We start from the raw sequence: 6,091 nt of genomic DNA on the forward strand, positions 1-6,091 counted from the left end.
CAACTGTTCCTAAAAAAAAAAAAAAACTCAGTAAAATAAAGAATATTTACCAGAAATGAGTAGCAAATATTATCCTAAATGGTAAAATAGTAAAACTATTTCAATCCAAAACCAAGAACTAGACAGGAATGCCTACTCTCCCCATTATTATTTAACATTGTCTTGAAGGTTCTTGCAAATATAATAAATAAATAAAATAATCAGTAAATATACCAGGAAAGAGGAGAAAATCATCTCTTTTTTTGGCCCTATCATTAAATACATGGAAAATCCAGGAAGCCATAGAAGAAAACCTTCTTAGAATTAAGTGTCTAGCTGCAAGATAAATATATGAAACTCAGCAATTTTTATCAGTTATAAAAACAGATAGATACAAATGGAAATGTTAAAACGTATTCAATTAATACCAGTAAATTTATAAAATACAAAGAAATTTGACAAGAAAAGTACAAAGACTTATATGAAGAAAATAATTCATCAGAAGTTGTCTGTCTTATAAAGGGACATAAAATAAGATATAAACAAATAGAAATACCATGTTTTTGGATGGGAAGACTTGATATTAAAATGATCAATTCTTCCAAAATTAATATATAAATTTAATGTAATTCTCCATTAGGATCCCAGTGGCTTTGGAGTGGGGAGGATTCAATACAATGATATCGAAGTTTATAAAGAAGAATAAATGACCAAAGATGGCCCAGAAAAATATGATAAAAAGACTAGTGGGAAAGGATTTACAAGATGTCAGAACATGCTATAAATTAAATATTGTATTGACATAGGAATAGGTAACTAGGTTGGTAGACTAGAATAAATAACCTGGAACTAGATCTTGGAATATATAAGCATCTTCTATACTAGAAAGTTGATAGTTTACTGCCATGGGAAAAGGATGCATTCTGTAATGAATGATGGTGGCAAAGCTGGCTATCCATTTGAAAGAAAAACTTGAACACTTATTTTATGTATGTTCAAAAATAAAGAAAGATGTAAAAACTAAATGTAAGAAAATTAAACTATAATATCTTGCAAGATAATCTGGGAGGCTACATGTTTAGATTTTCTAAGAAGTGAGAGTGATGAGGAAAGACCCTTTTAACCAGAAGCTTGATCGTATTTAATTATATATAAATTCATACTCTTGTAAGGCAAAGATATCATGGGCAAAGTCAATAATGGTGAATTGGGAAAAAAATGATTGCAAAGCAGGTGACAGGTAGAAGATTTGTAATGAAAATGTACCAAGAACTCTCACAAATGGCAAGCAAAAGATAAACTACCCAATAAAAAATGGCCAAGTCATACAAATAAGTATTTTGTGGAAGAGCAAATTCAGTTGCCAGTAAACATATGAAAATGTGCTCAAATTAATTAGAAGTTAGAGAAAAGCATATTAAAGTACTAATGAGTTTATTCATTACCTCTGACTGTTAGAAAGAAGCAGTAGTGCCAAATACTGATGGGATGCAGAGAAAACGCTGATAGCATCCTTTGCCAAAGGAAATGTAAATTATTTCAGTACTTTTTGGAAAGTGATCTGGCAACTTCTTTTAAAAATAAGAGTATATCTTTTCTTCAACCAAGCAATTCCTCTTATGATTTTCTCTTATACAAATGAATCCATTCTGATTTGAAAGGATTTCTGAGGGGAGAGGGTATAGCTCAGTGGTAGACTGCATCCTCAGTACTGCCAATAAAATAAACTTAATTACCCCCCACCCCCCCCAAAAAAAAAGGATTTCTGTAAGGTGTTTTTGTGGTTTTTTTTTTTTTTTTTGGCTGCAAAAAAGCATTACTGTTTCCATTTGGTCCAGGGGAAAGGGCTCCAGGGTGGTTAAAAAAGCTGCCTAGTGGCTACAGAGAGAAGCTTCACCAGTGGAGTGGGACTTCTCAAAGGCTGCTGGTTTCCAGAGGTTTCTAGTCGTGCTTGAGGTTGAGCCTTTGGAAGAGATAATTGCCCCGCCCAGCCTCGGGACTAGCCAGCCTGCAGAGGTTGGTCAGGTGTTTGCCCATCTTCTTGATGAGTTTCACATCCTCACCCAGGAAGTGGCTGTCCAGGATGTCACAGAGGTAGAGGTCCGGGCGGGCAGAACCCAGGGCATGCAGATCCAAAAGGGCCTGGTTCAGGTTTTCCTTCAGTGGAATGGCGGCTTCCACAGGGTCCTGTGTTTTACCTCCCTCAGCTTGAGATGGATTCGGCATGTCCTGGAAGCGGGCGTGGCCGCTATGCTGGTTTTGCATTTTGGAGACAGGCTGGGTGCCCTCGCGTGTCTCTTCAGCCAATCATGGGAAAACTGGCCCAGGCTGTCCAGAGCCGCATCACCGCAGTGGAAATAGAAGCCCACGGAGAGGTAGGTGTAGGAGGCCCGTGAACACACGTTGACCAGGCGGTTGACAGCCGCCTCCACCTTGGTGGAATAATTCTGACGAATCTGGGAAGCTCATAGTTGATTGGTAATAAGGAGCTAAGCTCAAAAAATGGTGTTGGCTGGCCCTAGAGGCTAAGGTTAGCTAAGTGGCTGACGCCGAACGTTGTGACTGGAAAAAAGTTTGGCAAGTGGTCAGAGGCTGGAGGAAGGGGCGTCCCTGGGTCTCTTCTGGCCAAACACTGTTGAAGCGAGAGACAGACTGTGAGACTGTAAGATATTCTTAAGTGAGAAAAACAAGATGCCAGGAAATGTAGATAATATGATTCGATTTTTAAAGAGAAACAATGAAAAACTTCCCCTAGTATGAATATGAATATGGAAAAATATATGGACAGATACGTGCTAGGTTATTGACATGAGTTTTCTGTGGTATTAGGTGAGAGGGACAGTTAATAAATCCAATATAATTTCTTCAATAATTTTCTATGCAACATATTTATTTCTTTTTCCAATTAATATTTTTATATTACCAAAATTTAAAAATTTAAGGTCAATTTTTTTCATATACATTTTTTGACAAAGACTCAACTAATTTAGCTTTTTTTTTTTCCTACCTAGCTTAACTAGTAACTTTTGCTACTGTGAGTTTTGTTTTGGCCATTACTTTTAGCAAGTACAATTCTCCTGGATCAAATGATCAGATCAAAATTTTGGGAAGAAGACTATTTTTTAGTATAAAATTTTGAGCTCAAATTTTGCTGTTTTCAATAATACCTAAAAGATGATTCTTTAAGTCATTTGAAAATCAATAATAGATTTTATTATTTGAAGCTTTTGCCATTGCAATTTTTGTTCTATATAAATTATTTCTGAAAGTACTATTTATTATGAATTGGATGTGCTAATGAGTTTATTTTCGTGGCCCAGAAAACAAAGCAAATATATAGAGCAAAGATGTAAGACCTGAATGCACAATGGGATGAAAATATCTTTGAGGTCAAAAGTTAGGGTCAAAGTGCTCTTCTTTGTGCCTGACATAGATTAAATGCTTGGTAATTATTTACTAATTATTATTATTACTTGGTAATTATTTACCAATTATTATTATTACTTGAAAGTGTAAATAATCCTACTCTATTTAGCCACCCTACTCTCTTACAAGGCTTTGCCGTTGAGATTAGGAAGACAATGGTTCGTGTAGAGCTGGAGTCAGGGGTCAACAAGGTAACCTTACTAAGTGAGGCAGGCCAAGCAGGAGATCCAGTGGGGACTGGGAATGTCAGACTGGGGGAGCCCTGCCCAGGCTATAGGGGCATTTGCTACTCTGCTCCAGCTAATTGTGGGTCGTATGTTGCCATATCCTTAGTTTTTTGTTTTTGTTTTTGCTTTTAACCAATCTGAAAGTCCACATTTTAAGGTGAAATCGGATATTCAAGCATTGGTGGGTGTTTTGAATTTTATGAAACACCATGTGGGTCAACAGTATGTAGTTCTGACAAAACTACATGCTACTTTTTGACTTCCGGTGTGGCTCAGTCCAGGGCTGTGCTCATGTTCCCAATGTTGGAAAATGTGACCTATTAGGAAAATGTCATCTTCTGTCTGAAAAGTCCCTCTGCCGAGAAAATTTGTCTGTCTGTGACCTCAGGATCAGATAAGTCAGGTGTGTCCTTGGTCGAGATCTGAAGGACGGAGATTAAGGGAAGTGTGCTGGGGAAGGATTTGTCTAGATGCACCCCATAGAGTCCCCCGTGTATTTCAGGGCATCCCCTTGAAATAGTGTGGGATGTTGGCTGTCCAGCAGCAGGTGGCAGCATTGGAACAGAGATTGGCCATGTTACAGCCCATGATAGTTTCAATTCCTTCTCTATTTGTACTTGAATATGGGAAGCAACAGATTACTCAGATCAGTTTTAGAGGGAAGAAAATTATTTGCCATGCACTTTCAATTTAAAAAAATATTTAAGCCCCTACCGTGTGCCAGCCTCTGTGCTGTGCATTTTCTCAATGGTCTCATCTTGTTTAATCTTTACAACCTGAGACGTGAACAACTATTTCTCCCAGTTTAAATTTGGGGAAATTGAGTTTCAGAAGGCTAAAGGAATCTGTTCCAGGTTATACGGTTTCTAAGAGGCATAGCTGGGTCTGGAACTATTAGATCTTTGACTCTTTTCATGGACTCACACCTGTCACTACCAGCCTTGCCGTCGTGTTGCTGTCTCAGTTCTGTTGACATTTTGCCCAAATGATGTTCTTAAGAAACTCAGACTGTATGCTGGGGCAGAGAAAGCCAGCAGGGCAGAGGACATTTGCCCCAGATGCTGGCCAGGTGATTGTGCCCCAGATCTGGTGATTGAGAGAAGATGGATGCTATTATGCAGAAACAGCACATTTACAGTTTGGAGGATGGATGTGGAAATTTGATGTGTTTCTCTCTCTCTCTCTCTTTTTTTATATAACAATTCCTGTGACAAGATTACCTTCTCCTCTATTTCTTATTGTTCAAAGCGTTGGCCTAGAAAATAAGTTATCTAAGAACTTTAATATTTCTTGTGATAAATACGGTGGTGCTGGCCATCATTCTAGTCATTTGATAATTAAGGCTGGAGGATGTTTGCTTGATAGACCTACCCTCAGCTCTTTTATACGATGTCAGACTGTGTTTGATTAAAAATGATTAATCTCATGATTTTGCATAAATAGCTTATGTCTGTTAAAAAATTTGCTAAGTGAATTAGATCAACCAGTAAGATTCAGAATTTCTTCCAGCTAAGTAGTGTTGGGTAGAGAGCAGGTACAGCACTGTTCCCCTCTTCCTGTGTGACCTTGTGAAAGTAATTCATTCTTCATCTGTAAAGCAGGGGAGGGACTGAGCGACATCACAAGTTTCTTCCTGCTCTGCTCATCTATGACTTTCTGGAGTCTCCATGGATCAGTATGTGAACAGAACTAAGCCCCCCTCCATGCAAAGGAGCTCTAGAAGTGGGCACAGAGATTAGATAAGCCCTTCCACCTTCACAGGAACGATCCCAAGTCAGGATCCTTAGTTAGGAATTAACTAAAAAGAACACTGTTATATGGAATTTAGAGAGCATGGGCTTGGAATCAGACAGTCCTGATCCAAATCGTGGCTCCCCTGGTGACTAGCTGTATAATCTTGGGCAAAACCTGAACCTTAATTTTCTTAGTGGACAGTTTTCTTAGAAGATAGATTTCTTAGATTGCTGTGGGTTTTAAATGAGTCAGACTTTATAATGTGACAGGATAGTTACCCAATAAATGCTAACTATTTTCACTAGTCGTTGTTATGGGTTAAATTACAACACCTGAACATTCATGTTTTGAAAGCCTAGCTCTCAGGACGTCAGAAGGTGACCTTATTTGGAGATACGGTCTTTTCAGAGGTAATCAAGTTAAAATGAAGTCATTAGGGGGGCCCTAATCCAGCATGATTGGTATCCTTCTAAAAGGGGGAATTTAGACACAGGGGCATACATAGAGGAAAGATGATATAAACAGACACATGTATGCCTAGGAGAAAGGCCTGGAACTGATTTTCCCTCACAGCCCTCAGAAGAAACCAACCCCGCTGACACCTTGATTCTGGGCTTCCAGCCTGCAGAAATAAGAGCCAGTAAATCTCTGCTGTTTAAGCTGCTCCATCTGTGGTGCTTTGTCAAGCAGCCCTAGCCAACTAATACAGTTGTTTTCAGTCAAAT

The 6,091-nt window shown here is 38.5% G+C and overlaps 1 pseudogene; it reads right to left on the minus strand.

Moving 5' to 3' along the window:
* Window positions 1–1,920: 1,920 nt before the first annotated feature.
* LOC105076800 (ferritin light chain pseudogene) lies at window positions 1,921–4,608 on the minus strand (annotated as a pseudogene).
* Between the last annotated feature and the right edge of the window lie 1,483 nt (window positions 4,609–6,091).

This window comes from Camelus bactrianus, chromosome 10 (genome assembly GCF_048773025.1).
Source record: "Camelus bactrianus isolate YW-2024 breed Bactrian camel chromosome 10, ASM4877302v1, whole genome shotgun sequence".
Taxonomy (NCBI): domain Eukaryota; kingdom Metazoa; phylum Chordata; class Mammalia; order Artiodactyla; family Camelidae; genus Camelus; species Camelus bactrianus.